The sequence below is a fragment of the Phalangium opilio genome, unplaced genomic scaffold (genome assembly GCF_054372755.1).
Source record: "Phalangium opilio isolate 3A_F unplaced genomic scaffold, DU_Popi_V2 ptg000013l_1, whole genome shotgun sequence".
In the NCBI taxonomy this organism is placed as follows: domain Eukaryota; kingdom Metazoa; phylum Arthropoda; class Arachnida; order Opiliones; family Phalangiidae; genus Phalangium; species Phalangium opilio.
Genome location: NW_028324148.1, coordinates 1,853,309 through 1,876,177, shown reverse-complemented (window position 1 = coordinate 1,876,177; position 22,869 = coordinate 1,853,309). Strand labels below are relative to the sequence as shown.

At 43.6% G+C, this 22,869-nt stretch overlaps 85 non-coding genes across 85 annotated transcripts; all 85 read right to left on the bottom strand.

Annotated features, from left to right (window-relative positions):
* Nucleotides 1-685: 685 nt before the first annotated feature.
* Nucleotides 686-758, bottom strand: TRNAV-UAC (transfer RNA valine (anticodon UAC)). The gene has a single exon. It is a non-coding gene; the product is annotated as a tRNA-Val (tRNA).
* A 334-nt stretch (nucleotides 759-1,092) lies between these two features.
* TRNAV-AAC (transfer RNA valine (anticodon AAC)) lies at nucleotides 1,093-1,165 on the bottom strand. Its single transcript has one exon. It is a non-coding gene; the product is annotated as a tRNA-Val (tRNA).
* A 200-nt stretch (nucleotides 1,166-1,365) lies between these two features.
* TRNAV-UAC (transfer RNA valine (anticodon UAC)) lies at nucleotides 1,366-1,438 on the bottom strand. The gene has a single exon. It is a non-coding gene; the product is annotated as a tRNA-Val (tRNA).
* A 63-nt stretch (nucleotides 1,439-1,501) lies between these two features.
* TRNAV-UAC (transfer RNA valine (anticodon UAC)) lies at nucleotides 1,502-1,574 on the bottom strand. Its single transcript has one exon. It is a non-coding gene; the product is annotated as a tRNA-Val (tRNA).
* Nucleotides 1,575-2,045: 471 nt separating this feature from the next.
* On the bottom strand, nucleotides 2,046-2,118 carry TRNAV-UAC (transfer RNA valine (anticodon UAC)). Its single transcript has one exon. It is a non-coding gene; the product is annotated as a tRNA-Val (tRNA).
* Nucleotides 2,119-2,455: 337 nt separating this feature from the next.
* Nucleotides 2,456-2,528, bottom strand: TRNAV-UAC (transfer RNA valine (anticodon UAC)). The gene has a single exon. It is a non-coding gene; the product is annotated as a tRNA-Val (tRNA).
* A 1,473-nt stretch (nucleotides 2,529-4,001) lies between these two features.
* TRNAV-UAC (transfer RNA valine (anticodon UAC)) lies at nucleotides 4,002-4,074 on the bottom strand. The gene has a single exon. It is a non-coding gene; the product is annotated as a tRNA-Val (tRNA).
* A 199-nt stretch (nucleotides 4,075-4,273) lies between these two features.
* Nucleotides 4,274-4,346, bottom strand: TRNAV-UAC (transfer RNA valine (anticodon UAC)). The gene has a single exon. It is a non-coding gene; the product is annotated as a tRNA-Val (tRNA).
* Nucleotides 4,347-4,548: 202 nt separating this feature from the next.
* Nucleotides 4,549-4,621, bottom strand: TRNAV-CAC (transfer RNA valine (anticodon CAC)). Its single transcript has one exon. It is a non-coding gene; the product is annotated as a tRNA-Val (tRNA).
* Nucleotides 4,622-4,822: 201 nt separating this feature from the next.
* On the bottom strand, nucleotides 4,823-4,895 carry TRNAV-UAC (transfer RNA valine (anticodon UAC)). The gene has a single exon. It is a non-coding gene; the product is annotated as a tRNA-Val (tRNA).
* A 203-nt stretch (nucleotides 4,896-5,098) lies between these two features.
* Nucleotides 5,099-5,171, bottom strand: TRNAV-CAC (transfer RNA valine (anticodon CAC)). Its single transcript has one exon. It is a non-coding gene; the product is annotated as a tRNA-Val (tRNA).
* A 337-nt stretch (nucleotides 5,172-5,508) lies between these two features.
* On the bottom strand, nucleotides 5,509-5,581 carry TRNAV-UAC (transfer RNA valine (anticodon UAC)). The gene has a single exon. It is a non-coding gene; the product is annotated as a tRNA-Val (tRNA).
* A 199-nt stretch (nucleotides 5,582-5,780) lies between these two features.
* TRNAV-UAC (transfer RNA valine (anticodon UAC)) lies at nucleotides 5,781-5,853 on the bottom strand. The gene has a single exon. It is a non-coding gene; the product is annotated as a tRNA-Val (tRNA).
* Nucleotides 5,854-6,053: 200 nt separating this feature from the next.
* On the bottom strand, nucleotides 6,054-6,126 carry TRNAV-UAC (transfer RNA valine (anticodon UAC)). Its single transcript has one exon. It is a non-coding gene; the product is annotated as a tRNA-Val (tRNA).
* Nucleotides 6,127-6,329: 203 nt separating this feature from the next.
* On the bottom strand, nucleotides 6,330-6,402 carry TRNAV-CAC (transfer RNA valine (anticodon CAC)). Its single transcript has one exon. It is a non-coding gene; the product is annotated as a tRNA-Val (tRNA).
* Nucleotides 6,403-6,875: 473 nt separating this feature from the next.
* TRNAV-UAC (transfer RNA valine (anticodon UAC)) lies at nucleotides 6,876-6,948 on the bottom strand. The gene has a single exon. It is a non-coding gene; the product is annotated as a tRNA-Val (tRNA).
* Nucleotides 6,949-7,011: 63 nt separating this feature from the next.
* TRNAV-CAC (transfer RNA valine (anticodon CAC)) lies at nucleotides 7,012-7,084 on the bottom strand. The gene has a single exon. It is a non-coding gene; the product is annotated as a tRNA-Val (tRNA).
* Nucleotides 7,085-7,418: 334 nt separating this feature from the next.
* TRNAV-AAC (transfer RNA valine (anticodon AAC)) lies at nucleotides 7,419-7,491 on the bottom strand. Its single transcript has one exon. It is a non-coding gene; the product is annotated as a tRNA-Val (tRNA).
* Nucleotides 7,492-7,692: 201 nt separating this feature from the next.
* On the bottom strand, nucleotides 7,693-7,765 carry TRNAV-UAC (transfer RNA valine (anticodon UAC)). The gene has a single exon. It is a non-coding gene; the product is annotated as a tRNA-Val (tRNA).
* Nucleotides 7,766-7,966: 201 nt separating this feature from the next.
* Nucleotides 7,967-8,039, bottom strand: TRNAV-UAC (transfer RNA valine (anticodon UAC)). The gene has a single exon. It is a non-coding gene; the product is annotated as a tRNA-Val (tRNA).
* Nucleotides 8,040-8,240: 201 nt separating this feature from the next.
* TRNAV-CAC (transfer RNA valine (anticodon CAC)) lies at nucleotides 8,241-8,313 on the bottom strand. Its single transcript has one exon. It is a non-coding gene; the product is annotated as a tRNA-Val (tRNA).
* Nucleotides 8,314-8,376: 63 nt separating this feature from the next.
* Nucleotides 8,377-8,449, bottom strand: TRNAV-UAC (transfer RNA valine (anticodon UAC)). Its single transcript has one exon. It is a non-coding gene; the product is annotated as a tRNA-Val (tRNA).
* Nucleotides 8,450-8,514: 65 nt separating this feature from the next.
* On the bottom strand, nucleotides 8,515-8,587 carry TRNAV-UAC (transfer RNA valine (anticodon UAC)). The gene has a single exon. It is a non-coding gene; the product is annotated as a tRNA-Val (tRNA).
* A 63-nt stretch (nucleotides 8,588-8,650) lies between these two features.
* On the bottom strand, nucleotides 8,651-8,723 carry TRNAV-UAC (transfer RNA valine (anticodon UAC)). The gene has a single exon. It is a non-coding gene; the product is annotated as a tRNA-Val (tRNA).
* A 746-nt stretch (nucleotides 8,724-9,469) lies between these two features.
* On the bottom strand, nucleotides 9,470-9,542 carry TRNAV-UAC (transfer RNA valine (anticodon UAC)). Its single transcript has one exon. It is a non-coding gene; the product is annotated as a tRNA-Val (tRNA).
* Nucleotides 9,543-9,745: 203 nt separating this feature from the next.
* On the bottom strand, nucleotides 9,746-9,818 carry TRNAV-CAC (transfer RNA valine (anticodon CAC)). The gene has a single exon. It is a non-coding gene; the product is annotated as a tRNA-Val (tRNA).
* A 337-nt stretch (nucleotides 9,819-10,155) lies between these two features.
* TRNAV-CAC (transfer RNA valine (anticodon CAC)) lies at nucleotides 10,156-10,228 on the bottom strand. Its single transcript has one exon. It is a non-coding gene; the product is annotated as a tRNA-Val (tRNA).
* Nucleotides 10,229-10,291: 63 nt separating this feature from the next.
* On the bottom strand, nucleotides 10,292-10,364 carry TRNAV-UAC (transfer RNA valine (anticodon UAC)). The gene has a single exon. It is a non-coding gene; the product is annotated as a tRNA-Val (tRNA).
* Nucleotides 10,365-10,700: 336 nt separating this feature from the next.
* Nucleotides 10,701-10,773, bottom strand: TRNAV-CAC (transfer RNA valine (anticodon CAC)). Its single transcript has one exon. It is a non-coding gene; the product is annotated as a tRNA-Val (tRNA).
* Nucleotides 10,774-11,246: 473 nt separating this feature from the next.
* TRNAV-UAC (transfer RNA valine (anticodon UAC)) lies at nucleotides 11,247-11,319 on the bottom strand. The gene has a single exon. It is a non-coding gene; the product is annotated as a tRNA-Val (tRNA).
* A 65-nt stretch (nucleotides 11,320-11,384) lies between these two features.
* On the bottom strand, nucleotides 11,385-11,457 carry TRNAV-UAC (transfer RNA valine (anticodon UAC)). Its single transcript has one exon. It is a non-coding gene; the product is annotated as a tRNA-Val (tRNA).
* Nucleotides 11,458-11,659: 202 nt separating this feature from the next.
* TRNAV-CAC (transfer RNA valine (anticodon CAC)) lies at nucleotides 11,660-11,732 on the bottom strand. Its single transcript has one exon. It is a non-coding gene; the product is annotated as a tRNA-Val (tRNA).
* A 473-nt stretch (nucleotides 11,733-12,205) lies between these two features.
* On the bottom strand, nucleotides 12,206-12,278 carry TRNAV-UAC (transfer RNA valine (anticodon UAC)). Its single transcript has one exon. It is a non-coding gene; the product is annotated as a tRNA-Val (tRNA).
* Nucleotides 12,279-12,341: 63 nt separating this feature from the next.
* TRNAV-UAC (transfer RNA valine (anticodon UAC)) lies at nucleotides 12,342-12,414 on the bottom strand. The gene has a single exon. It is a non-coding gene; the product is annotated as a tRNA-Val (tRNA).
* Nucleotides 12,415-12,616: 202 nt separating this feature from the next.
* Nucleotides 12,617-12,689, bottom strand: TRNAV-UAC (transfer RNA valine (anticodon UAC)). The gene has a single exon. It is a non-coding gene; the product is annotated as a tRNA-Val (tRNA).
* A 65-nt stretch (nucleotides 12,690-12,754) lies between these two features.
* TRNAI-UAU (transfer RNA isoleucine (anticodon UAU)) lies at nucleotides 12,755-12,827 on the bottom strand. Its single transcript has one exon. It is a non-coding gene; the product is annotated as a tRNA-Ile (tRNA).
* A 199-nt stretch (nucleotides 12,828-13,026) lies between these two features.
* Nucleotides 13,027-13,099, bottom strand: TRNAV-UAC (transfer RNA valine (anticodon UAC)). The gene has a single exon. It is a non-coding gene; the product is annotated as a tRNA-Val (tRNA).
* Nucleotides 13,100-13,162: 63 nt separating this feature from the next.
* TRNAV-CAC (transfer RNA valine (anticodon CAC)) lies at nucleotides 13,163-13,235 on the bottom strand. The gene has a single exon. It is a non-coding gene; the product is annotated as a tRNA-Val (tRNA).
* Nucleotides 13,236-13,298: 63 nt separating this feature from the next.
* Nucleotides 13,299-13,371, bottom strand: TRNAV-AAC (transfer RNA valine (anticodon AAC)). Its single transcript has one exon. It is a non-coding gene; the product is annotated as a tRNA-Val (tRNA).
* A 64-nt stretch (nucleotides 13,372-13,435) lies between these two features.
* Nucleotides 13,436-13,508, bottom strand: TRNAV-UAC (transfer RNA valine (anticodon UAC)). Its single transcript has one exon. It is a non-coding gene; the product is annotated as a tRNA-Val (tRNA).
* Nucleotides 13,509-13,710: 202 nt separating this feature from the next.
* TRNAV-UAC (transfer RNA valine (anticodon UAC)) lies at nucleotides 13,711-13,783 on the bottom strand. The gene has a single exon. It is a non-coding gene; the product is annotated as a tRNA-Val (tRNA).
* Nucleotides 13,784-14,120: 337 nt separating this feature from the next.
* TRNAV-UAC (transfer RNA valine (anticodon UAC)) lies at nucleotides 14,121-14,193 on the bottom strand. The gene has a single exon. It is a non-coding gene; the product is annotated as a tRNA-Val (tRNA).
* A 63-nt stretch (nucleotides 14,194-14,256) lies between these two features.
* On the bottom strand, nucleotides 14,257-14,329 carry TRNAV-CAC (transfer RNA valine (anticodon CAC)). The gene has a single exon. It is a non-coding gene; the product is annotated as a tRNA-Val (tRNA).
* A 63-nt stretch (nucleotides 14,330-14,392) lies between these two features.
* TRNAV-AAC (transfer RNA valine (anticodon AAC)) lies at nucleotides 14,393-14,465 on the bottom strand. The gene has a single exon. It is a non-coding gene; the product is annotated as a tRNA-Val (tRNA).
* A 64-nt stretch (nucleotides 14,466-14,529) lies between these two features.
* Nucleotides 14,530-14,602, bottom strand: TRNAV-UAC (transfer RNA valine (anticodon UAC)). Its single transcript has one exon. It is a non-coding gene; the product is annotated as a tRNA-Val (tRNA).
* A 202-nt stretch (nucleotides 14,603-14,804) lies between these two features.
* On the bottom strand, nucleotides 14,805-14,877 carry TRNAV-UAC (transfer RNA valine (anticodon UAC)). The gene has a single exon. It is a non-coding gene; the product is annotated as a tRNA-Val (tRNA).
* Nucleotides 14,878-15,078: 201 nt separating this feature from the next.
* On the bottom strand, nucleotides 15,079-15,151 carry TRNAV-UAC (transfer RNA valine (anticodon UAC)). Its single transcript has one exon. It is a non-coding gene; the product is annotated as a tRNA-Val (tRNA).
* A 64-nt stretch (nucleotides 15,152-15,215) lies between these two features.
* TRNAV-UAC (transfer RNA valine (anticodon UAC)) lies at nucleotides 15,216-15,288 on the bottom strand. Its single transcript has one exon. It is a non-coding gene; the product is annotated as a tRNA-Val (tRNA).
* Nucleotides 15,289-15,351: 63 nt separating this feature from the next.
* TRNAV-UAC (transfer RNA valine (anticodon UAC)) lies at nucleotides 15,352-15,424 on the bottom strand. Its single transcript has one exon. It is a non-coding gene; the product is annotated as a tRNA-Val (tRNA).
* Nucleotides 15,425-15,487: 63 nt separating this feature from the next.
* Nucleotides 15,488-15,560, bottom strand: TRNAV-UAC (transfer RNA valine (anticodon UAC)). Its single transcript has one exon. It is a non-coding gene; the product is annotated as a tRNA-Val (tRNA).
* Nucleotides 15,561-16,033: 473 nt separating this feature from the next.
* TRNAV-AAC (transfer RNA valine (anticodon AAC)) lies at nucleotides 16,034-16,106 on the bottom strand. The gene has a single exon. It is a non-coding gene; the product is annotated as a tRNA-Val (tRNA).
* A 200-nt stretch (nucleotides 16,107-16,306) lies between these two features.
* Nucleotides 16,307-16,379, bottom strand: TRNAV-UAC (transfer RNA valine (anticodon UAC)). The gene has a single exon. It is a non-coding gene; the product is annotated as a tRNA-Val (tRNA).
* A 63-nt stretch (nucleotides 16,380-16,442) lies between these two features.
* Nucleotides 16,443-16,515, bottom strand: TRNAV-UAC (transfer RNA valine (anticodon UAC)). The gene has a single exon. It is a non-coding gene; the product is annotated as a tRNA-Val (tRNA).
* Nucleotides 16,516-16,851: 336 nt separating this feature from the next.
* On the bottom strand, nucleotides 16,852-16,924 carry TRNAV-UAC (transfer RNA valine (anticodon UAC)). The gene has a single exon. It is a non-coding gene; the product is annotated as a tRNA-Val (tRNA).
* Nucleotides 16,925-16,989: 65 nt separating this feature from the next.
* On the bottom strand, nucleotides 16,990-17,062 carry TRNAV-UAC (transfer RNA valine (anticodon UAC)). The gene has a single exon. It is a non-coding gene; the product is annotated as a tRNA-Val (tRNA).
* A 63-nt stretch (nucleotides 17,063-17,125) lies between these two features.
* On the bottom strand, nucleotides 17,126-17,198 carry TRNAV-UAC (transfer RNA valine (anticodon UAC)). The gene has a single exon. It is a non-coding gene; the product is annotated as a tRNA-Val (tRNA).
* Nucleotides 17,199-17,263: 65 nt separating this feature from the next.
* TRNAV-UAC (transfer RNA valine (anticodon UAC)) lies at nucleotides 17,264-17,336 on the bottom strand. The gene has a single exon. It is a non-coding gene; the product is annotated as a tRNA-Val (tRNA).
* A 64-nt stretch (nucleotides 17,337-17,400) lies between these two features.
* On the bottom strand, nucleotides 17,401-17,473 carry TRNAV-UAC (transfer RNA valine (anticodon UAC)). Its single transcript has one exon. It is a non-coding gene; the product is annotated as a tRNA-Val (tRNA).
* Nucleotides 17,474-17,536: 63 nt separating this feature from the next.
* TRNAV-UAC (transfer RNA valine (anticodon UAC)) lies at nucleotides 17,537-17,609 on the bottom strand. Its single transcript has one exon. It is a non-coding gene; the product is annotated as a tRNA-Val (tRNA).
* Nucleotides 17,610-17,674: 65 nt separating this feature from the next.
* On the bottom strand, nucleotides 17,675-17,747 carry TRNAV-UAC (transfer RNA valine (anticodon UAC)). Its single transcript has one exon. It is a non-coding gene; the product is annotated as a tRNA-Val (tRNA).
* A 64-nt stretch (nucleotides 17,748-17,811) lies between these two features.
* On the bottom strand, nucleotides 17,812-17,884 carry TRNAV-UAC (transfer RNA valine (anticodon UAC)). Its single transcript has one exon. It is a non-coding gene; the product is annotated as a tRNA-Val (tRNA).
* A 338-nt stretch (nucleotides 17,885-18,222) lies between these two features.
* TRNAV-UAC (transfer RNA valine (anticodon UAC)) lies at nucleotides 18,223-18,295 on the bottom strand. Its single transcript has one exon. It is a non-coding gene; the product is annotated as a tRNA-Val (tRNA).
* A 63-nt stretch (nucleotides 18,296-18,358) lies between these two features.
* TRNAV-UAC (transfer RNA valine (anticodon UAC)) lies at nucleotides 18,359-18,431 on the bottom strand. The gene has a single exon. It is a non-coding gene; the product is annotated as a tRNA-Val (tRNA).
* Nucleotides 18,432-18,494: 63 nt separating this feature from the next.
* On the bottom strand, nucleotides 18,495-18,567 carry TRNAV-UAC (transfer RNA valine (anticodon UAC)). The gene has a single exon. It is a non-coding gene; the product is annotated as a tRNA-Val (tRNA).
* A 65-nt stretch (nucleotides 18,568-18,632) lies between these two features.
* On the bottom strand, nucleotides 18,633-18,705 carry TRNAV-UAC (transfer RNA valine (anticodon UAC)). Its single transcript has one exon. It is a non-coding gene; the product is annotated as a tRNA-Val (tRNA).
* A 64-nt stretch (nucleotides 18,706-18,769) lies between these two features.
* Nucleotides 18,770-18,842, bottom strand: TRNAV-UAC (transfer RNA valine (anticodon UAC)). The gene has a single exon. It is a non-coding gene; the product is annotated as a tRNA-Val (tRNA).
* A 63-nt stretch (nucleotides 18,843-18,905) lies between these two features.
* Nucleotides 18,906-18,978, bottom strand: TRNAV-UAC (transfer RNA valine (anticodon UAC)). Its single transcript has one exon. It is a non-coding gene; the product is annotated as a tRNA-Val (tRNA).
* A 65-nt stretch (nucleotides 18,979-19,043) lies between these two features.
* Nucleotides 19,044-19,116, bottom strand: TRNAV-UAC (transfer RNA valine (anticodon UAC)). Its single transcript has one exon. It is a non-coding gene; the product is annotated as a tRNA-Val (tRNA).
* A 64-nt stretch (nucleotides 19,117-19,180) lies between these two features.
* On the bottom strand, nucleotides 19,181-19,253 carry TRNAV-UAC (transfer RNA valine (anticodon UAC)). Its single transcript has one exon. It is a non-coding gene; the product is annotated as a tRNA-Val (tRNA).
* A 338-nt stretch (nucleotides 19,254-19,591) lies between these two features.
* TRNAV-UAC (transfer RNA valine (anticodon UAC)) lies at nucleotides 19,592-19,664 on the bottom strand. The gene has a single exon. It is a non-coding gene; the product is annotated as a tRNA-Val (tRNA).
* A 63-nt stretch (nucleotides 19,665-19,727) lies between these two features.
* On the bottom strand, nucleotides 19,728-19,800 carry TRNAV-UAC (transfer RNA valine (anticodon UAC)). The gene has a single exon. It is a non-coding gene; the product is annotated as a tRNA-Val (tRNA).
* A 63-nt stretch (nucleotides 19,801-19,863) lies between these two features.
* On the bottom strand, nucleotides 19,864-19,936 carry TRNAV-UAC (transfer RNA valine (anticodon UAC)). Its single transcript has one exon. It is a non-coding gene; the product is annotated as a tRNA-Val (tRNA).
* Nucleotides 19,937-19,999: 63 nt separating this feature from the next.
* TRNAV-UAC (transfer RNA valine (anticodon UAC)) lies at nucleotides 20,000-20,072 on the bottom strand. Its single transcript has one exon. It is a non-coding gene; the product is annotated as a tRNA-Val (tRNA).
* A 201-nt stretch (nucleotides 20,073-20,273) lies between these two features.
* On the bottom strand, nucleotides 20,274-20,346 carry TRNAV-CAC (transfer RNA valine (anticodon CAC)). Its single transcript has one exon. It is a non-coding gene; the product is annotated as a tRNA-Val (tRNA).
* Nucleotides 20,347-20,409: 63 nt separating this feature from the next.
* Nucleotides 20,410-20,482, bottom strand: TRNAV-UAC (transfer RNA valine (anticodon UAC)). The gene has a single exon. It is a non-coding gene; the product is annotated as a tRNA-Val (tRNA).
* A 202-nt stretch (nucleotides 20,483-20,684) lies between these two features.
* Nucleotides 20,685-20,757, bottom strand: TRNAV-UAC (transfer RNA valine (anticodon UAC)). The gene has a single exon. It is a non-coding gene; the product is annotated as a tRNA-Val (tRNA).
* A 201-nt stretch (nucleotides 20,758-20,958) lies between these two features.
* Nucleotides 20,959-21,031, bottom strand: TRNAV-UAC (transfer RNA valine (anticodon UAC)). Its single transcript has one exon. It is a non-coding gene; the product is annotated as a tRNA-Val (tRNA).
* Nucleotides 21,032-21,096: 65 nt separating this feature from the next.
* Nucleotides 21,097-21,169, bottom strand: TRNAV-UAC (transfer RNA valine (anticodon UAC)). The gene has a single exon. It is a non-coding gene; the product is annotated as a tRNA-Val (tRNA).
* Nucleotides 21,170-21,233: 64 nt separating this feature from the next.
* Nucleotides 21,234-21,306, bottom strand: TRNAV-UAC (transfer RNA valine (anticodon UAC)). The gene has a single exon. It is a non-coding gene; the product is annotated as a tRNA-Val (tRNA).
* A 338-nt stretch (nucleotides 21,307-21,644) lies between these two features.
* On the bottom strand, nucleotides 21,645-21,717 carry TRNAV-UAC (transfer RNA valine (anticodon UAC)). The gene has a single exon. It is a non-coding gene; the product is annotated as a tRNA-Val (tRNA).
* A 63-nt stretch (nucleotides 21,718-21,780) lies between these two features.
* On the bottom strand, nucleotides 21,781-21,853 carry TRNAV-UAC (transfer RNA valine (anticodon UAC)). Its single transcript has one exon. It is a non-coding gene; the product is annotated as a tRNA-Val (tRNA).
* A 199-nt stretch (nucleotides 21,854-22,052) lies between these two features.
* TRNAV-UAC (transfer RNA valine (anticodon UAC)) lies at nucleotides 22,053-22,125 on the bottom strand. Its single transcript has one exon. It is a non-coding gene; the product is annotated as a tRNA-Val (tRNA).
* A 201-nt stretch (nucleotides 22,126-22,326) lies between these two features.
* On the bottom strand, nucleotides 22,327-22,399 carry TRNAV-CAC (transfer RNA valine (anticodon CAC)). Its single transcript has one exon. It is a non-coding gene; the product is annotated as a tRNA-Val (tRNA).
* Nucleotides 22,400-22,462: 63 nt separating this feature from the next.
* TRNAV-UAC (transfer RNA valine (anticodon UAC)) lies at nucleotides 22,463-22,535 on the bottom strand. Its single transcript has one exon. It is a non-coding gene; the product is annotated as a tRNA-Val (tRNA).
* A 202-nt stretch (nucleotides 22,536-22,737) lies between these two features.
* TRNAV-UAC (transfer RNA valine (anticodon UAC)) lies at nucleotides 22,738-22,810 on the bottom strand. Its single transcript has one exon. It is a non-coding gene; the product is annotated as a tRNA-Val (tRNA).
* Nucleotides 22,811-22,869: the final 59 nt, after the last annotated feature.

The following is a 22,869-nucleotide window of genomic DNA, read 5'->3' as shown; positions in this document are numbered from 1 at the left end:
ACATGAATCTACCAGGGCTCGAACATGGGACCTTCCGCGTGTAAAGCGGACGTGATAACCACTACACCATAGATACGTAGTAATACTGAGTTTTCCAAGAGACCTAGCTTTTTTATGTCCTATCACGATGGTCAAAATATGTATCTACCAGGGCTCGAACCTGGGACCTTCCGCGTGTAAAGCGGACGTGATAGCCACTACAACATAGATACGTAGTAATGCTGAAATTTCCAATAGACCTAGCTTTTTTATGCCCAATCACGATGGACAAAATATGTGTCTACCAGGGCTCGAACCTGGGACCTTCCCCGTGTAAAGCGGACATGATAACCACTACACCATAGATACGTAGTAATACTGAGCTTTCCAAGAGACCTAGCTTTTTTATGCCCAATCACGATGGTCAAAATATGTATCTACCAGGACCCGAACCTGGGACCTTCCGCGAGTAAAGCGAACGCGATAACCACTACACCATAGATACGTCATAATGCTGAGTTTTCCAAGAGACCTAGCTTTTTTATGCCCAATCACGATGGACAAAATATGTATCTAACAGGGCTCGAACCTGGGACCTTGCACGTGTTAGGCGGACGTGATAACCACTACACCATATATAAGTAGTAATACTGAGTTTTCCGAGAGATCTAGCTAATTTTTATGCCCAATCACGATGGTCAAAATATGTATCTACCAGGGCTCGAACCTGGGACCTTCCGCGTGTAAAGCGGACGTGATAACCACTACAACATAGATACGTAGTAATGCTGAAATTTCCAAGAGACCTAGCTTTTTTATGCCCAATCACGATGGACAAAATACGTGTCTACCAGGCCTCGAACTGGGACCTTCCCCGTGTAAAGCGGACGTGATAACCACTACACCATAGATACGTAGTAATACTGAGTTTTCCAAGAGACCTAGCTTTTTTATGTCCTATCACGATGGTCAAAATATGCATCTACCAGGGCTCGAACCTGGGACCTTCCGCGTGTAAAGCGGACGTGATAACCACTACAACATAGATACGTAGTAGCGCTGAGTTTTCCAAGAGACCTAGCTTTTTTATGCCCAATCACGATGGACAAAATATGTATCTACCAGGGCTCGAACCTGGGACCATCCGCGTGTTAGGCGGACGTGATAACCACTACACCCTAGATACGTAGTAATACTGAGTTTTCCAAGAGACCTAGCTTTTTTATGCCCAATCACGATGGACAAAATATGTATCTACCAGGGCTCGAACATGGGACCTTCCGCGTGTAAAGCGGACGTGATTACCACTACACCCTAGATACGTAGTAATACTGAGTTTTCCAAGAGACCTAGCTTTTTTTGTGTCCTATCACGATGGTCAAAATATGTATCTACCAGGACCCGAACCTGGGACCTTCCGCGTGTAAAGCGGACGTGATAACCACTACACCATAGATACGTAGTAATACTGAGTTTTCCAAGAGAACTAGCTTTTTTATGTCCTATCACGATGGTCAAAATATGTATCTACCAGGGCTCGAACCTGGGACCTTCCGCGTGTAAAGCGGGCGTGATAACCACTACACCATAAATACGTAGTAATGCTGAGTTTTCCGAGAGATCTTGCTTTTTTATGCCCAATCACGATGGACAAAATATGTATCTAACAGGGCTCGAACCTGGCATCTTGCACGTGTTAGGCGGACGTGATAACCACTCCACCATATATAAGTAGTAATACTGAGTTTTCCGAGAGATTAGTTTTTTTATGCCCAATCACGATGGACAAAATATGTATCTACCAGGGCTCGAACATGGGACCTTCCGCGTGTAAAGCGGACGTGATAACCACTACACCCTAGCTACGTAGCAATACTGAGTTTTCCAAGAGACCTAGCTTTTTTTATGTCCTATCACGATGGTCAAAATATGAATCTACCAGGACCCGAACCTGGGACCTTCCGCTTGTAAAGCGGACGTGATAACCACTACACCATAGATACGTAGTAGTACTGAGTTTTCCAAGAGAACTAGCTTTTTTATGCCCAATCACGATGGACAAAATATGTATCTACCAGGGCTCGAACCTGGGACCTTCCGCGTGTAAAGCGGACGTGATAACCACTACACCATAGATACGTAGTAATACTGAGTTTTCCAAGAGACCTAGCTTTTTTATGTCCTATCACGATGGTCAAAATATGTATCTACCAGGACCCGAACCTGGGACCTTCCACGTGTTAGGCGGACGTGATAACCACTACACCATAAATACGTAGTTATACTGAGTTTTCCGAGAGATCTAGCTAATTTTTATGCCCAATCACGATGGACAAAACTTATATCTACCAGGGCTCTAACATGGTACCTTCCGCGTGTAAAGCGGACGTGATAACCACTACACCATAGATAAGTAGTAATACTGAGTTTTCCAAGAGACCTAGCTTTTTTATGTCCTATCACGATGGTCAAAATATGTATCTACCAGGGCTCGAACCTGGGACCTTCCGCGTGTAAAGCGGACGTGATAACCACTGCACCATAGATACGTAGTAATTAAGGTTTCCCACAGTTCAATTCCAAAAGTTCAGTTTTCGGTTCAGTTCAGTTATTTTCGGTTTCAGTTTAGGGACTAAACTGATTTGATTGCTTCAGTTCAGTTTCAGATTTCACTTCTCCAAACTGATCAGTTTTCAGTTCGGTTCGGTTTATTTCTTAAATTGAACTGGTAAAAACTGAACTGAAGAGATAGTTAAGTACTCTTTCGATCAATCGCGAGAAACTATATCAATACGTTCCCGCCAACATTGGTAGAACAATAGAAAACTGGCATCGTTTAGTATAGCATGCTTTATGATATTTTGGGGGATGTCGCGTAAAGATAGCTTATTAGGGCACGTTCAGTAACGAAAATCTCAAAGAAATCGCTGTTTTCTTGATGTCTGGTTGATGGGCTCGAGACGTCATAGTGACGTAAAAAGTTGTTGAACGGAAAAGTGAAATTTTGAAGTTAGCGCTGTTTTCGAAAACGGAGTTGGGGAAACGTCTTACTGACCCTCAAAACGTTCCCTGACGTTAGGACCGAAGCGCAATGGCTCTTTTCCATTATTAACAAGTTCGCAAATAATGAAATTTTTTTAAGAAAATTAAGTCCATTTGAATGGTTGATGTAGTTTTGTAAAGAAAACGAATACAATTACTGTAGGAATAGCATTATTAGAATTTCATTTTTAAATCCCGCGCCAACTTTTCGTAAGTCAATTGTTCAATAGTCAAGCGCTACGTCACGCCATCAAAAAAACCATATCGATTAGATGATTTTTTTGATGGCCAAGCGCTGAGCATCATGACGTCAAAACCAACGCAAAAAAGCGTACAGTAGTGAAAATCTGACATCGCTTAGTTAGCGCTGTCATCAAAGAGGGTTACTGAACGTACCCTTAGTGTCGCGTATAATTAATCATTAATGTCGCGTATATTTAATGATGCATAGAAATAAGCTATTAATTTAAGTGCCGTGATTAGCTGGAACCCTCTGCAGAGAGACACAGGCTAAAAGAATACCAATAATTTGTAACTAAAAAGAGTAACATAATTAGTTAATTAGTCAAAGTTAAATTGTACAATGTTAATAATTAGTAGTTAGTGAAATAAACATGACTCTTAAGGTATGGCACTTCACGATTCCAAAACAGAGTAGTAGAAAATGTTAGCGGTTTATAGTTACAATCTGGGTATTTTGGGCCAATGACACCGTATTTTTCTTCTTGATAATCTCTGAAGTGGTTTTCGGTTCAGTTCAGTTATAACTGAAAATTGAACTGATCAGTTCGGTTTCTTGGCTGAACCGAACTGATAATTTCAGTTCAGTTTCAGTTCTTGAAAATCTTAACTGAAAAGTTTCAGTTCAGTTTCAGTTTTAGTCCAAAACCGATTTGAACCGAACTGTGGGAAACCTTAGTAGTAATACAGAGTTTTCCAAGAGACCTAGCTTTTTTTGTCCTATCACGAATGTCAAAATATGTATCTACCAGGGCTCGAACCTGGGACCTTCCGCGAGTAAAGCGGACGTGATAACCACTACACCATAGATACGTCGTAATGCTCAGTTTTCCAAGAGACCTAGTTTTTTATGTCCTATCACGATGGTCAAAATATGTATCTACCAGGGCTCGAACCTGGGACCTTTCGCGTGTAAAGCGGACGTGATAGCCACTACACTAGAGCTACGTGGTAATATTGAGTTTTCCAAGAGACCTAGCTTTTTTAATGTCCTATGTCGATGGTCAAAATGTGTATGTACCAGGGCTCGAACCTGGGACCTTCCGCGTGTAAAGCGGACGTGATAACCACTACACCATAGATACGTAGTAATACTGAGTTTTCCAAGAGACCTAGCTTTTTTTATGTCCTATCACGATGGTCAAAATATGTATCTACCAGGGCTCGAACTTGGGACCTTCCGCGTGTTAGGCGGACCTGATAACCACTACACCATAGATACGTAGTAATACTGAGTATTCCAAGAGACCTAGCTTTTTTTAATGTCCTATATCGATGGTCAAAATGTGTATCTACCAGGCCTCAAACCTGGGACCTTCCGCGTGTGAAACGGACGTGATAACCACTACACCATAGATACGTAGTAATGCTGAAATTTTTAAGAGACCTAGCTTTTTCATGCCCAATCACGATGGACAAAATATGTATCTACCAAGGCTCGAACCTGGGACCTTCCGCGTGTAAAGCGGACGTGATTACCACTACACCATATATACGTAGTAATACAGAGTTTTCCGGGAGATCTAGCTTATTTTTATGCCCAATCACGATGGACAAAACATGTATCTACCAGGGCTCGAACCTGGGACCTTCCGCGTGTAAAGCGGACGTGATAACCACTACACTACAGATACGTAGTAAAATTGAGTTTTCCAAGAGACCTAGCATATTTTTATGCCTTATCACGATGGTCAAAACATGTATCTTATGGGCGTCGAACCTGATACCTTCCGCGTGTTAGCCGGACGTGATAACCACTATCCCATAGACACTTAGTAATGTTGAGTTTTCCAAGAGACCTAGCTTTTTTTAATGTCCTATATCGATGGTCAAAATGCGTATCTACCAGGGCTCGAACCTGGGACCTTCCGCGTGTGAAGCGGACGTGATAACCACTACACCATAGATACGTAGTAATGCCGAGTTTTCAAAGAGACCTAGTTTTTTTATGCCCAATCACGATGGACAAAATATGTATCTACCAGGGCCCGAACCTGGGACCTTCCGCGTGTAAAGCGGACGTGATAACCACTACACCATAGAAACGTAGTAATACTGAGTTTTCCAAGAGACCTAGCTTTTTTTATGTCCTATCACGATGGTCAAAATATGTATCTACCTGGGCTCGAGACTGGGACCTTCCACGTGTTAGGCGGACGTGATAACCACTACACCATATATACGTAGTTATACTGGGTTTTCCGAGAGATCTAGCTAATTTTTATGCCAATCACGATGGACAAAACATGTATCTACCAGGGCTCGAACCTGGGACCTTCCGCGTGTAAAGCGGACGTGATAACCACTAAACCATAGATACGTCGTAATGCTCAGTTTTCCAAGAGACCTAGTTTTTTATGTCCTATCACGATGGTCAAAATATGTATCTACCAGGGCTCGAACCTGGGACCTTTCGCGTGTAAAGCGGACGTGATAGCCACTACACTAGAGCTACGTAGTAATATTGAGTTTTCCAAGAGACCTAGCTTTTTTAAAGTCCTATGTCGATGGTCAAAATGTGTATGTACCAGGGCTCGAACCTGGGACCTTCCGCGTGTAAAGCGGACGTGATAACCACTACACCATAGATACGTAGTAATACTGAGTTTTCCAAGAGACCTAGCTTTTTTTATGTCCTATCACGATGGTCAAAATATGTATCTACCAGGGCTCGAACCTGGGAACTTCCGCGTGTAAAGCGGACGAGATAACCACTACACTATAGATACGTAGTAATGCTGAGTTTTCCAAGAGACCTAGCTTTTTTATGCCCTATCACGATGGACTAAATATATATCTACCAGGGCTCGAACCTGGGACCTTCCGCGTGTAAAGCGGACGTGATAACCACTACACCATAGATACGTAGTAATGCTGAGTTTTCCAAGAGACCTAGCATATTTTTATGCCTTATCATGATGGTCAAAACATGTATCTTATGGGCGTCGAACCTGATACCTTCCGCGTGTTAGCCGGACGTGATAACCACTATCCCATAGACACTTAGTAATGTTGAGTTTTCCAAGAGACCTAGCTTTTTTTAATGTCCTATATCGATGGTCAAAATGCGTATCTACCAGGGCTCGAACCTGGGACCTTCCGCGTGTGAAGCGGACGTGATAACCACTACACCATAGATACGTAGTAATGCCGAGTTTTCAAAGAGACCTAGTTTTTTTATGCCCAATCACGATGGACAAAATATGTATCTACCAGGGCCCGAACCTGGGACCTTCCGCGTGTAAAGCGGACGTGATAACCACTACACCATAGAAACGTAGTAATACTGAGTTTTCCAAGAGACCTAGCTTTTTTTATGTCCTATCACGATGGTCAAAATATGTATCTACCTGAGCTCGAGACTGGGACCTTCCACGTGTTAGGCGGACGTGATAACCACTATACCATATATACGTAGTTATACTGGGTTTTCCGAGAGATCTAGCTAATTTTTATGCCAATCACGATGGACAAAACATGTATCTACCAGGGCTCGAACCTGGGACCTTCCGCGTGTAAAGCGGACGTGATAACCACTAAACCATAGTTACGTAGTAATACTGAGTTTTCCAAGAGACCTAGCTTTTTTATGTCCTATCACGATGGTCTAAATATGTATCTACCAGGGCTCGAACCAGGGACCTTCCGCGTGTAAAACGGACGTGATAACCACTACACCATAGATACGTAGTAATGCTGAGTTTTTCAAGAGACCTAGCTTTTTTATGCCCAATCATGATGGACAAAATATGTATCTACCAGGGCTCGAACCTGGGACCTTCCGCGTGTGAAGCGGACGTGATAACCACTACAACATAGATACGGAGTAATGCTGAAATTTCCAAGAGACCTAGCTTTTTTATGCCCAATCACGATGGACAAAATATGTATCTACCAGGGCTCGAACATGGTACCTTCCGCGTGTAAAGCGGACGTGATAACCACTACACCATAGATACGTAGTAATACTGAGTTTTCCAAGAGACCTAGCTTTTTTAGGTCCTATCACGATGGTCAAAATATGTATCTACCAGGGCTCAAACCCGGGACCTTCCGCGTGTAAAGCGGACGTGATAACCACTACACCATAGACACGTAGTAATGCTGAGTTTTCCATGAGACCTAGCTTTTTATGCCTAATCACAATGGACAAAATATGTATCTACCAGGGCTCGAACCTGGGACCTTCCGCGTGTTAGGCGGACGTGATAACCACTACACCACAGATACGTAGTAACACTGAGTTTCCGAGAGATCTAGCTTATTTTTATTCCCAATCACGAGGGACAAAACATGTATCTACCAGGCCTCAAACCTGGGACCTTCGGCGTGTAAAGCAGACGTGATAACCACTACACTATAGTAACGTAGTAATACTGAGTTTTCCAAGAGACCTAGCTTTTTTTATGTCCTATCACGATGGTCTAAATATGTACCTACCAGGGCTCGAACCTGGGACCTTCCGCGTGTAAAGCGGACGTGATAACCACTACACCATATATACGTAGTTATACTGAGTTTTCCGAGAGATCTAGCTAATTTTTATGCCCAATCACGATGGACAAAACTTGTATCTACCAGGGCTCGAACATGGTACCTTCCGCGAGTAAAGCGGACTTGATAACCACTACACCATAGATACGTAGTAATACTGAGTTTTCCAAGAGACCTAGCTTTTTTATGTCCTATCACGATGGTCAAAATATATATCTACCAGGGCTCGAACCTGGGACCTTCCGCGTGTAAAGCGGACGTGATAACCACTACACCATAGATACGTAGTAATACAGAGTTTTCCAAGAGACCTAGCTTTTTTAATGTCCTATGTCGATGGTCAAAATGTGTATGTACCAGGGCTCGAACCTGGGACCTTCCGCGTGTAAAGCGGACGTGAAAACCACAACACCATAGATACGTAGTAATACTGAGTTTTCCAAGAGACCTAGCTTTTTTTATGTCCTATCACGATGGTCAAAATGTGTATCTACCAGGCCTCAAACCTGGGACCTTCCGCGTGTGAAACGGACGTGATAACCACTACACCATAGATACGTAGTAATGCTGAAATTTTTAAGAGACCTAGCTTTTTTATGCCCAATCACGATGGACAAAATATGTATCTACCAGGGCTCGAACCTGGGACCTTCCGCGTGTAAAGCGGACGTGATTACCACTACACCATATATACGTAGTAATACAGAGTTTTCCGAGAGATCTAGCTTATTTTTATGCCCAATCACGATGGACAAAACATGTATCTACCAGGGCTCGAACCTGGGACCTTCCGCGTGTAAAGCGGACGTGATAACCACTACACCATATATACGTAGTAATACAGAGTTTTCCGAGAGACCTAGCTTTTTTATGCCCAATCACGATGGACAAAACATGTATCTACCAGGGCTCGAACCTGGGACCTTCCGCGTGTAAAGCGGACGTGATAACCACTACACTATAGATACGTAGTAAAATTGAGTTTTCCAAGAGACCTAGCTTTTTTAATGTCCTATGTCGATGGTCAAAATGTGTATCTACTACGGCTCGTACCTGGGACCTTCCGCGTGTGAAGCGGACGTGATAACCACTACAACATAGATATGTAGTAATGCTGAAATTTCCAAGAGACCTAGCTTTTTTATGCCCAATCACGATGGACAAAATATGTATCTACCAGGGCTCGAACATGGGACCTTACGCGTGTAAAGCGGACGTGATAACCACTACACCATAGATACGTAGTAATACTGAGTTTTCCAAAAGACCTAGCTTTTTTATGTCCTATCACGATGGTCAAAATATGTATCTACCAGTACTGGAAATTGGGTCCTTCCGCGTGTAAAGCGGACGTGATAACCACTACACCATAGATACGTAGTAATGCTGAGTTTTCCAAGAGACCTAGCTTTTTTATGCCCAATCACGATGGACAAAATATGTATCTACCAGGGCTCGAACTTGGGACCTTCCGCGTGTTAGGTGGACCTGATAACCACTACACCATAGATACGTAGTAATACTGAGTTTTCCAAGAGACCTAGCTTTTTTTAATGTCCTATATCGATGGTCAAAATGTGTATCTACCAGACCTCAAACCTGGGACCTTCCGCGTGTGAAACGGACGTGATAACCACTACACCATAGATACGTAGTAATGCTGAAATTTTTAAGAGACCTAGCTTTTTTATGCCCAATCACGATGGACAAAACATGTATCTACCAGGGCTCGAACCTGGGACCTTCCGCGTGTAAAGCGGACGTGATAACCACTACACTATAGATACGTAGTAAAATTGAGTTTTCCAAGAGACCTAGCATTTTTTTATGCCTAATCACGATGGTCAAAACATGTATCTTATGGGCGTCGAACCTGATACCTTCCGCGTGTTAGCCGGACGTGATAACCACTATCCCATAGACACTTAGTAATATTGAGTTTTCCAAGAGACCTAGCTTTTTTTAATGTCCTATATCGATGGTCAAAATGCGTATCTACCAGGGCTCGAACCTGGGACCTTCCGCGTGTGAAGCGGACGTGATAACCACTACACCATAGATACGTAGTAATGCCGAGTTTTCAAAGAGACCTAGTTTTTTTATGCCCAATCACGATGGACAAAATATGTATCTACCAGGGCCCGAACCTGGGACCTTCCGCGTGTAAAGCGGACGTGATAACCACTACACCATAGAAACGTAGTAATACTGAGTTTTCCAAGAGACCTAGCTTTTTTTATGTCCTATCACGATGGTCAAAATATGGATCTACCTGGGCTCGAGACTGGGACCTTCCACGTGTTTGGCGGACGTGATAACCACTACACCATATATACGTAGTTATACTGGGTTTTCCGAGAGATCTAGCTAATTTTTATGCCAATCACGATGGACAAAACATGTATCTACCAGGGCTCGAACCTGGGACCTTCCGCGTGTGAAGCGGACGTGATAACCACTACAACATAGATACGTAGTAATGCTGAAATTTCCAAGAGACCTAGCTTTTTTATGCCCAATCACGATGGAGAAAATATGTATCTACCAGGGCTCGAACCTGGGACCTTCCGCGTGTAAAGCGGACGAGATAACCACTACACTATAGATACGTAGTAATGCTGAGTTTTCCAAGAGACCTAGCTTTTTTATGCCCTATCACGATGGACAAAATATATATCTACCAGGGCACGAACCTGGGACCTTCCACGTGTAAAGCGGACGTGATAACCTCTACACCATAGATACGTAGTAATACTGAGTTTTCCAAGAGACCTAGCTTTTTTATGCCCAATCATGATGGACAAAATATGTATCTACCAGGGCTCGAACCTGGGAACTTCCGCGTGTAAAGCGGACGTGATAGCCACTACACTAGAGCTACGTAGTAATATTGAGTTTTCCAAGAGACCTAGCTTTTTTAATGTCCTATGTCGATGGTCAAAATGTGTATCTACCACGGCTCGAACCTGGGACCTTCCGCGTGTGAAGCGGACGTGATAACCACTACAACATAGATACGTAGTAATGCTGAAATTTCCAAGAGACCTAGCTTTTTTATGCCCAATCACGATGGACAAAATATGTATCTACCAGGGCTCGAACATGGGACCTTACGCGTGTAAAGCGGACGTGATAACCACTACACCATAGATACGTAGTAATACTGAGTTTTCCAAAAGACCTAGCTTTTTTATGTCCTATCACGATGGTCAAAATATGTATCTACCAGTACTGGAAATTGGGTCCTTCCGCGTGTAAAGCGGACGTGATAACCACTACACCATAGATACGTAGTAATACTGAGTTTTCCAAGAGACCTAGCTTTTTTTAATGTCCTATATCGATGGTCAAAATGTGTATCTACCAGACCTCAAACCTGGGACCTTCCGCGTGTGAAACGGACGTGATAACCACTACACCATAGATACGTAGTAATGCTGAAATTTTTAAGAGACCTAGCTTTTTTATGCCCAATCACGATGGACAAAATATGTATCTACCAGGGCTCGAACCTGGGACCTTCCGCGTGTAAAGCGGACGTGATTACCACTACACCATATATACGTAGTAATACAGAGTTTTCCGAGAGATCTAGCTTATTTTTATGCCCAATCACGATGGACAAAACATGTATCTACCAGGGCTCGAACCTGGGACCTTCCGCGTGTAAAGCGGACGTGATAACCACTACACTATAGATACGTAGTAAAATTGAGTTTTCCAAGAGACCTAGCATATTTTTATGCCTAATCACGATGGTCAAAACATGTATCTTATGGGCGTCGAACCTGATACCTTCCGCGTGTTAGCCGGACGTGATAACCACTATCCCATAGACACTTAGTAATATTGAGTTTTCCAAGAGACCTAGCTTTTTTAATGTCCTATATCGATGGTCAAAATGCGTATCTACCAGGGCTCGAACCTGGGACCTTCCGCGTGTGTAGCGGACGTGATAACCACTACACCATAGATACGTAGTAATGCCGAGTTTTCAAAGAGACCTAGTTTTTTTATGCCCAATCACGAAGGACAAAATATGTATCTACCAGGGCCCGAACCTGGGACCTTCCGCGTGTAAAGCGGACGTGATAACCACTACACCATAGAAACGTAGTAATACTGAGTTTTCCAAGAGACCTAGCTTTTTTTATGTCCTATCACGACGGTCAAAATATGTATCTACATGGGCTCGAGACTGGGACCTTCCACGTGTTAGGCGGACGCGATAACCACTACACCATATATACGTAGTTATACTGAGTTTTCCGAGAGATCTAGCTAATTTTTATGCCAATCACGATGGACAAAACATGTATCTACCAGGGCTCGAACCTGGGACCTTCCGCGTGTAAAGCGGACGTGATAACCACTAAACCATAGTTACGTAGTAATACTGAGTTTTCCAAGAGACGTAGCTTTTTTATGTCCTATCACGATGGTCAAAATATGTATCAACCAGGGCTCGAACCTGGGACCTTCCGCGTGTAAAGCGGACGTGATAACCACTACACCATAGATACGTAGTAATGCTGAGTTTTCCAAGAGACCTAGCTTTTTTATGCCCAATCACGATGGTCAAAATATGTATCAACCAGGGCTCGAACCTGGGACCATCCGCGTGTAAAGCGGACGTGATAACCACTACACCACAGATACGTAGTAATACTGAGATTTCCGAGAGATCGAGCTTATTTTTATGCCCAATCACGATGGACAAAACATGTATCTACCAGGGCTCGAACCTGGGACCTTCCGCGTTTAAAGCGGACGTGATAACCACTTTACCATAGATACGTAGTAATACTGAGTTTTCCAAGAGACCTAGCTTTTTTTATGTCGTATCACGATGGTCAAAATATGCATCTACCAGGGCTCGAACCTGGAACCTTCCGCGTGTAAAGCGGACGTGATAACCACTACACCATAGATACGTAGCAATGCTAAGTTTTCCGAGAGATCTAGCTAATTTTTATGCCCAATCACGATGGACAAAACATGTATCTACCAGGGCTCGAACATGGGACCTTCCGCGTATAAAGCGGGCGTGATAACCACTACACCATAGATACGTAGTAATACTGAGTTTTCCAAGAGACCTAGCTTTTTTATGTCCTATCACGATGGTCAAAATATGTATCTACCAGGGCTCGAACCTGGGACCTTCCGCGTGTAAAGCGGACGTGATAACCACTACACTAAAGCTACGTAGTAATACTGAGTTTTCCAAGAGACGTAGCTTTTTTATGTCCTATCACGATGGTCAAAATATGTATCTACCAGGGCTCGAACCTAGGACCTTCCGCGTGTAAAGCGGACGTGATAACCACTACACCATAGATACGTAGTAATGCTGAGTTTTCCAAGAGACCTAGCTTTTTTATGCCCAATCACGATGGACAAAATATGTATCTACCAGGGCTCGAACCTGGGACCTTCCGCGTGTGAAGCAGACGTGATAACCACTACAACATAGATACGTAGTAATGCTGAAATTTCCAAGAGACCTAGCTTTTTTATGCCCAATCACGATGGACAAAATATGTATCTACCAGGGCTCGAACCTGGGACCTTCCGCGTGTTAGGCGGACGTGATAACCACTACACCACAGAAACGTAGTAATACTGAGTTTTCCAAGAGACCTAGCTTTTTTTATGTCCTATCACGATGGTCAAAATATGTATCTACCAGGGCTCGAACCTGGGACCTTCCGCGTGTAAAGCGGACGTGATAACCACTACACCATAGATACGTAGCAATACTGAGTTTTCCGAGAGATCGAGCTTATTTTTATGCCCAATCACGATGGACAAAACATGTATCTACCAGGGCTCGAACCTGGGACCTTCCGCGTTTAAAGCGGACGTGATAACCACTTTACCATAGATACGTAGTAATACTGAGTTTTCCAAGAGACCTAGCTTTTTTTATGTCTTATCACGATGGTCAAAATATGCATCTACCAGGGCTCGAACCTGGAACCTTCCGCGTGTAAAGCGGACGTGATAACCACTACACCATAGATACGTAGCAATGCTAAGTTTTCCGAGAGATCTAGCTAATTTTTATGCCCAATCACGATGGACAAAACATGTATCTACCAGGGCTCGAACATGGGACCTTCCGCGTGTAAAGCGGGCGTGATAACCACTACACCATAGATACGTAGTAATACTGAGTTTTCCAAGAGACCTAGCTTTTTTATGTCCTATCACGATGGTCAAAATATGTATCTACCAGGGCTCGAACCTGGGACCTTCCGCGTGTAAAGCGGACGTGATAACCACTACACTAAAGCTACGTAGTAATACTGAGTTTTCCAAGAGACGTAGCTTTTTTATGTCCTATCACGATGGTCAAAATATGTATCTACCAGGGCTCGAACCTAGGACCTTCCGCGTGTAAAGCGGACGTGATAACCACTACACCATAGATACGTAGTAATGCTGAGTTTTCCAAGAGACCTAGCTTTTTTATGCCCAATCACGATGGACAAAATATGTATCTACCAGGGCTCGAACCTGGGACCTTCCGCGTGTGAAGCAGACGTGATAACCACTACAACATAGATACGTAGTAATGCTGAAATTTCCAAGAGACCTAGCTTTTTTATGCCCAATCACGATGGACAAAATATGTATCTACCAGGGCTCGAACCTGGGACCTTCCGCGTGTTAGGCGGACGTGATAACCACTACACCACAGAAACGTAGTAATACTTAGTTTTCCAAGAGACCTAGCTTTTTTTATGTCCTATCACGATGGTCAAAATATGTATCTACCAGGGCTCGAACCTGGGACCTTCCGCGTGTAAAGCGGACGTGATAACCACTACACCATAGATACGTAGCAATACTGAGTTTTCCGAGAGATCGAGCTTATTTTTATGCCCAATCACGATGGACAAAACATGTATCTACCAGGGCTCGAACCTGGGACCTTCCGCGTTTAAAGCGGACGTGATAACCACTTTACCATAGATACGTAGTAATACTGAGTTTTCCAAGAGACCTAGCTTTTTTTATGTCTTATCACGATGGTCAAAATATGCATCTACCAGGGCTCGAACCTGGAACCTTCCGCGTGTAAAGCGGACGTGATAACCACTACACCATAGATACGTAGCAATGCTAAGTTTTCCGAGAGATCTAGCTAATTTTTATGCCCAATCACGATGGACAAAACATGTATCTACCAGGGCTCGAACATGGGACCTTCCGCGTGTAAAGCGGGCGTGATAACCACTACACCATAGATACGTAGTAATACTGAGTTTTCCAAGAGACCTAGCTTTTTTATGTCCTATCACGATGGTCAAAATATGTATCTACCAGGGCTCGAACCTGGGACCTTCCGCGTGTAAAGCGGGCGTGATAACCACTACACCATAGATACGTAGTAATACTGAGTTTTCCAAGAGACCTAGCTTTTTTTATGCCCAATCACGATGGACAAAACATGTACCTACCAGGGCTCGAACATGGGACCTTCCGCGTGTAAAGCGGACGTGATAACCACTACACCATAGATACGTAGTAATGCTGAGTTTTCCAAGAGACCTAGCTTTTTTATGCCCAATCACGATGGACAAAATATGTATCTACCAGGGCTCGAACCTGGGACCTTCCGCGTGTAAAGCGGACGTGATAACCACTACACCATAGATACGTAGTAATACTGAGTTTTCCAAGAGAGATAGCTTTTTTATGTCCTATCACGATGGTCAAAATATGTATCTACCAGGGCTCGAACCTGGGACCATCCGCGAGTAAAGCGGACGTGATAACCACTACACCATAGATACGTCGTAATGCTGAGTTTTCCAAGAGACCTAGCTTTTTTATGCCCAAACACGATGGACAAAATATGTATCTAACAGGGCTCGAACCTGGGACCTTCCACGTGTTAGGCGGACGTGATAACCACTACACCATATATACGTAGTAATAATTAGTTTTCCGAGAGATCTAGCTAATTTTTATGCCCAATCACGATGGACAAAACATGTATCTACCACGGCTCGAACATGGGACCTTCAGCGTGTAAAGCGGACGTGATAACCACTACACCATAGATACGTAGTAATGCTGAAATTTCCAAGAGACCTAGCTTTTTTATGCCCAATCACGATGGACAAAATATGTATCTTCCAGGGCTCGAACCTGGGACCTTCCGCGTGTGAAGCAGACGTGATAACCACTACAACATAGATACGTAGTAATGCTGAAATTTCCAAGAGACCTAGCTTTTTTATGCCCAATCACGGTGGACAAAATATGTATCTACCAGGGCTCGAACCTGGGACCTTCCGCGTGTTAGGCGGACGTGATAACCACTACACCACAGAAACGTAGTAATACTGAGTTTTCCAAGAGACCTAGCTTTTTTTATGTCCTATCACGATGGTCAAAATATGTATCTACCAGGGCTCGAACCTGGGACCTTCCGCGTGTAAAGCGGACGTGATAACCACTGCACTATAGCTACGTAGTAATACTGAGTTTTCCAAGAGACGTAGCTTTTTTATGTCCTATCACGATGGTCAAAATATGTATCTACCAGGGCTCGAACCTAGGACCTTCTGCGTGTAAAGCGGACGTGATAACCACTACACCATAGATACGTAGTAATGCTGAGTTTTCCAAGAGACCTAGCTTTTTTATGCCCAATCACGATGGACAAAATATGTATCTACCAGGGCTCGAACCTGGGACCTTCCGCGTGTAAAGCGGACGTGATAACCACTACACCATAGATACGTAGTAATACTGAGTTTTCCAAGAGAGTTAGCTTTTTTATGTCCTATCACGATGGTCAAAATATGTATCTACCAGGGCTCGAACCTTGGACCATCCGCGAGTAAAGCGGACGTGATAACCACTACACCATAGATACGTCGTGATGCTGAGTTTTCCAAGAGACCTAGCTTTTTTATGCCCAAACACGATGGACAAAATATGTATCTAACAGGGCTCGAACCTGGGACCTTCCACGTGTTAGGCGGACGTGATAAACACTACACCATATATACGTAGTAATACTGAGTTTTCCAAGAGACCTAGCTTTTTTTATGTCCTATCACGATGGTCAAAATATGTATCTACCAGGGCTCGAACCTGGGACCTTCCGCGTGTAAAGCGGACGTGATAACCACTACACCATAGATACGTAGCAATGCTAAGTTTTCCGAGAGATCTAGCTAATTTTTATGCCCAATCACGATGGACATAACATGTATCTACCAGGGCTCGAACATGGGACCTTCCGCGTGTAAAGCGGACGTGATAACCACTACACCATAGATACGTAGTAATACTGAGTTTTCCAAGAGACCTAGCTTTTTTATGTAATATCACGATGGTCAAAATATGTATCTACCAGGGCTCGAACCTGGGACCTTCCGCGTGTAAAGCGGACGTGATAACCACTACACCATAGATACGTAGCAATGCTAAGTTTTCCGAGAGATCTAGCTAATTTTTATGCCCAATCACGATGGACAAAACATGTATCTACCAGGGCTCGAACATGGGACCTTCCGCGTGTAAAGCGGACGTGATAACCACTACACCATAGATACGTAGTAATACTGAGTTTTCCAAGAGACCTAGCTTTTTTTATGTCCTATCACGATGGTCAAAATATGTATCTACCAGGGCTCGAACCTGGGACCTTCCGCGTGTAAAGCGGACGTGATAACCACTACACCATAGCTACGTAGTAATACTGAGTTTTCCAAGAGACGTAGCTTTTTTATGTCCTATCACGATGGTCAAAATATGTATCTACCAGGGCTCGAACCTGGGACCTTCCGCTTGTAAAGCGGACGTGATAACCACTACACCATAGATACGTAGCAATGCAAAGTTTTCCGAGAGATCTAGCTAATTTTTATGCCCAATCACGATGGACAAATCATGTATCTACCAGGGCTCGAACATGGGACCTTCCGCGTGTAAAGCGGACGTGATAACCACTACACCATAGATACGTAGTTATACTGAGTTTTCCAAGAGACCTAGCTTTTTTTATGTCCTATCACGATGGTCAAAATATGTATCTACCAGGGCTCGAACCTGGGACCTTCCGCGTGTAAAGCGGACGTGATAACCACTACACCATAGATACGTCGTAATGCTGAGTTTTCCAAGAGACCTAGCTTTTATATGCCCAAACACGATGGACAAAATATGTATCTAACAGGGCTCGAACCTGGGACCTTCCACGTGTTAGGCGGACGTGATAACCACTACACCATATATACGTAGTAATATTGAGTTTTCCGAGAGATCTAGCTAATTTTTATGCCCAATCACGATGGACAAAACATGTATCTACCACGGCTCGAACATGGGACCTTCCGCGTGTAAAGCGGACGTGATAACCACTACACCATAGATACGTAGTAATGCTGAAATTTCCAAGAGACCTAGCTTTTTTTATGTCTTATCACGATGGTCAAAATATGCATCTACCAGGGCTCGAACCTGGAACCTTCCGCGTGTAAAGCGGACGTGATAACCACTACACCATAGATACGTAGTAATACTGAGTTTTCCAAGAGATGTAGCTTTTTTATGTCCTATCACGATGGTCAAAATATGTATCAACCAGGGCTCGAACCTGGGACCTTCCGCGTGTAAAGCGGACGTGATAACCACTACACCATAGATACGTAGTAATGCTGAGTTTTCCAAGAGACCTAGCTTTTTTATGTAATATCACGATGGTCAAAATATGTATCTACCAGGGCTCGAACCTGGGACCTTCCGCGTGTAAAGCGGACGTGATAACCACTACACCATAGATACGTAGCAATGCTAAGTTTTCCGAGAGATCTAGCTAATTTTTATGCCCAATCACGATGGACAAAACATGTATCTACCAGGGCTCGAACATGGGACCTTCCGCGTGTAAAGCGGACGTGATAACCACTACACCATAGATACGTAGTAATACTGAGTTTTCCAAGAGACCTAGCTTTTTTTATGTCCTATCACGATGGTCAAAATATGTATCTACCAGGGCTCGAACCTGGGACCTTCCGCGTGTAAAGCGGACGTGATAACCACTACACCATAGCTACGTAGTAATACTGAGTTTTCCAAGAGACGTAGCTTTTTTATGTCCTATCACGATGGTCAAAATATGTATCTACCAGGGCTCGAACCTGGGACCTTCCGCTTGTAAAGCGGACGTGATAACCACTACACCATAGATACGTAGCAATGCAAAGTTTTCCGAGAGATCTAGCTAATTTTTATGCCCAATCACGATGGACAAATCATGTATCTACCAGGGCTCGAACATGGGACCTTCCGCGTGTAAAGCGGACGTGATAACCACTACACCATAGATACGTAGTTATACTGAGTTTTCCAAGAGACCTAGCTTTTTTTATGTCCTATCACGATGGTCAAAATATGTATCTACCAGGGCTCGAACCTGGGACCTTCCGCGTGTAAAGCGGACGTGATAACCACTACACCATAGATACGTCGTAATGCTGAGTTTTCCAAGAGACCTAGCTTTTATATGCCCAAACACGATGGACAAAATATGTATCTAACAGGGCTCGAACCTGGGACCTTCCACGTGTTAGGCGGACGTGATAACCACTACACCATATATACGTAGTAATATTGAGTTTTCCGAGAGATCTAGCTAATTTTTATGCCCAATCACGATGGACAAAACATGTATCTACCACGGCTCGAACATGGGACCTTCCGCGTGTAAAGCGGACGTGATAACCACTACACCATAGATACGTAGTAATGCTGAAATTTCCAAGAGACCTAGCTTTTTTTATGTCTTATCACGATGGTCAAAATATGCATCTACCAGGGCTCGAACCTGGAACCTTCCGCGTGTAAAGCGGACGTGATAACCACTACACCATAGATACGTAGTAATACTGAGTTTTCCAAGAGATGTAGCTTTTTTATGTCCTATCACGATGGTCAAAATATGTATCAACCAGGGCTCGAACCTGGGACCTTCCGCGTGTAAAGCGGACGTGATAACCACTACACCATAGATACGTAGTAATGCTGAGTTTTCCAAGAGACCTAGCTTTTTTATGCCCAATCACGATGGACAAAATATGTATCTACCAGGGCTCGAACCTGGGACCTTCCGCGTGTAAAGCGGACGTGATAACCACTAAACCATAGATACGTAGTAATACTGAGTTTTCCAAGAGAGATAGCTTTTTTATGTCCTATCACGATGGTCAAAATATGTATCTACCAGGGCTCGAACCTGGGACCATCCGCGAGTAAAGCGGACGTGATAACCACTACACCATAGATACGTCGTAATGCTGAGTTTTCCAAGAGACCTAGCTTTTTTATGCCCAAACACGATGGACAAAATATGTATCTAACAGGGCTCGAACCTGGGACCTTCCACGTGTTAGGCGGACGTGATAACCACTACACCATATATACGTAGTAATAATTAGTTTTCCGAGAGATCTAGCTAATTTTTATGACCAATCACGATGGACAAAATATGTATCTACCAGGGCTCGAACCTGGGACCTTCCGCGTGTGAAGCAGACGTGATAACCACTACAACATAGATACGTTGTAATGCTGAAATTTCCAAGAGACGTAGCTTTTTTATGTCCTATCACGATGGTCAAAATATGTATCAACCAGGGCTCGAACCTGGGACCATCCGCGTGTAAAGCGGACGTGATAACCACTACACCACAGATACGTAGTAATACTGAGTTTTCCGAGAGATCGAGCTTATTTTTATGCCCAATCACGATGGACAAAACATGTATCTACCAGGGCTCGAACCTGGGACCTTCCGCGTTTAAAGCGGACGTGATAACCACTTTACCATAGATACGTAGTAATACTGAGTTTTCCAAGAGACCTAGCTTTTTTTATGTCTTATCACGATGGTCAAAATATGCATCTACCAGGGCTCGAACCTGGAACCTTCCGCGTGTAAAGCGGACGTGATAACCACTACACCATAGATACGTAGCAATGCTATGTTTTCCGAGAGATCTAGCTAATTTTTATGCCCAATCACGATGGACAAAACATGTATCTACCAGGGCTCGAACATGGGACCTTCCGCGTGTAAAGCGGGCGTGATAACCACTACACCATAGATACGTAGTAATACTGAGTTTTCCAAGAGACCTAGCTTTTTTATGTCCTATCACGATGGTCAAAATATGTATCTACCAGGGCTTGAACCTGGGACCTTCCGCTTGTAAAGCGGACGTGATAACCACTACACCATAGATACGTAGCAATGCAAAGTTTTCCGAGAGATCTAGCTAATTTTTATGCCCAATCACGATGGACAAATCATGTATCTACCAGGGCTCGAACATGGGACCTTCCGCGTGTAAAGCGGACGTGATAACCACTACACCATAGATACGTAGTTATACTGAGTTTTCCAAGAGACCTAGCTTTTTTTATGTCCTATCACGATGGTCAAAATATGTATCTACCAGGGCTCGAACCTGGGACCTTCCGCGTGTAAAGCGGACGTGATAACCACTACACCATAGATACGTCGTAATGCTGAGTTTTCCAAGAGACCTAGCTTTTATATGCCCAAACACGATGGACAAAATATGTATCTAACAGGGCTCGAACCTGGGACCTTCCACGTGTTAGGCGGACGTGATAACCACTACACCATATATACGTAGTAATATTGAGTTTTCCGAGAGATCTAGCTAATTTTTATGCCCAATCACGATGGACAAAACATGTATCTACCACGGCTCGAACATGGGACCTTCCGCGTGTAAAGCGGACGTGATAACCACTACACCATAGATATGTAGTAATGCTGAAATTTCCAAGAGACCTAGCTTTTTTTATGTCTTATCACGATGGTCAAAATATGCATCTACCAGGGCTCGAACCTGGAACCTTCCGCGTGTAAAGCGGACGTGATAACCACTACACCATAGATACGTAGTAATACTGAGTTTTCCAAGAGATGTAGCTTTTTTATGTCCTATCACGATGGTCAAAATATGTATCAACCAGGGCTCGAACCTGGGACCTTCCGCGTGTAAAGCGGACGTGATAACCACTACACCATAGATACGTAGTAATGCTGAGTTTTCCAAGAGACCTAGCTTTTTTATGCCCAATCACGATGGACAAAATATGTATCTACCAGGGCTCGAACCTGGGACCTTCCGCGTGTAAAGCGGAAGTGATAACCACTAAACCATAGATACGTAGTAATACTGAGTTTTCCAAGAGAGATAGCTTTTTTATGTCCTATCACGATGGTCAAAATATGTATCTACCAGGGCTCGAACCTGGGACCATCCGCGAGTAAAGCGGACGTGATAACCACTACACCATAGATACGTCGTAATGCTGAGTTTTCCAAGAGACCTAGCTTTTTTATGCCCAAACACGATGGACAAAATACGTATCTAACAGGGCTCGAACCTGGGACCTTCCACGTGTTAGGCGGACGTGATAACCACTACACCATATATACGAAGTAATAATTAGTTTTCCGAGAGATCTAGCTAATTTTTATGACCAATCACGATGGACAAAATATGTATCTACCAGGGCTCGAACCTGGGACCTTCCGCGTGTGAAGCAGACGTGATAACCACTACAACATAGATACGTTGTAATGCTGAAATTTCCAAGAGACGTAGCTTTTTTATGTCCTATCACGATGGTCAAAATATGTATCAACCAGGGCTCGAACCTGGGACCATCCGCGTGTAAAGCGGACGTGATAACCACTACACCACAGATACGTAGTAATACTGAGTTTTCCGAGAGATCGAGCTTATTTTTATGCCCAATCACGATGGACAAAACATGTATCTACCAGGGCTCGAACCTGGGACCTTCCGCGTTTAAAGCGGACGTGATAACCACTTTACCATAGATACGTAGTAATACTGAGTTTTCCAAGAGACCTAGCTTTTTTTATGTCTTATCACGATGGTCAAAATATGCATCTACCAGGGCTCGAACCTGGAACCTTCCGCGTGTAAAGCGGACGTGATAACCACTACACCATAGATACGTAGCAATGCTAAGTTTTCCGAGAGATCTAGCTAATTTTTATGCCCAATCACGATGGAC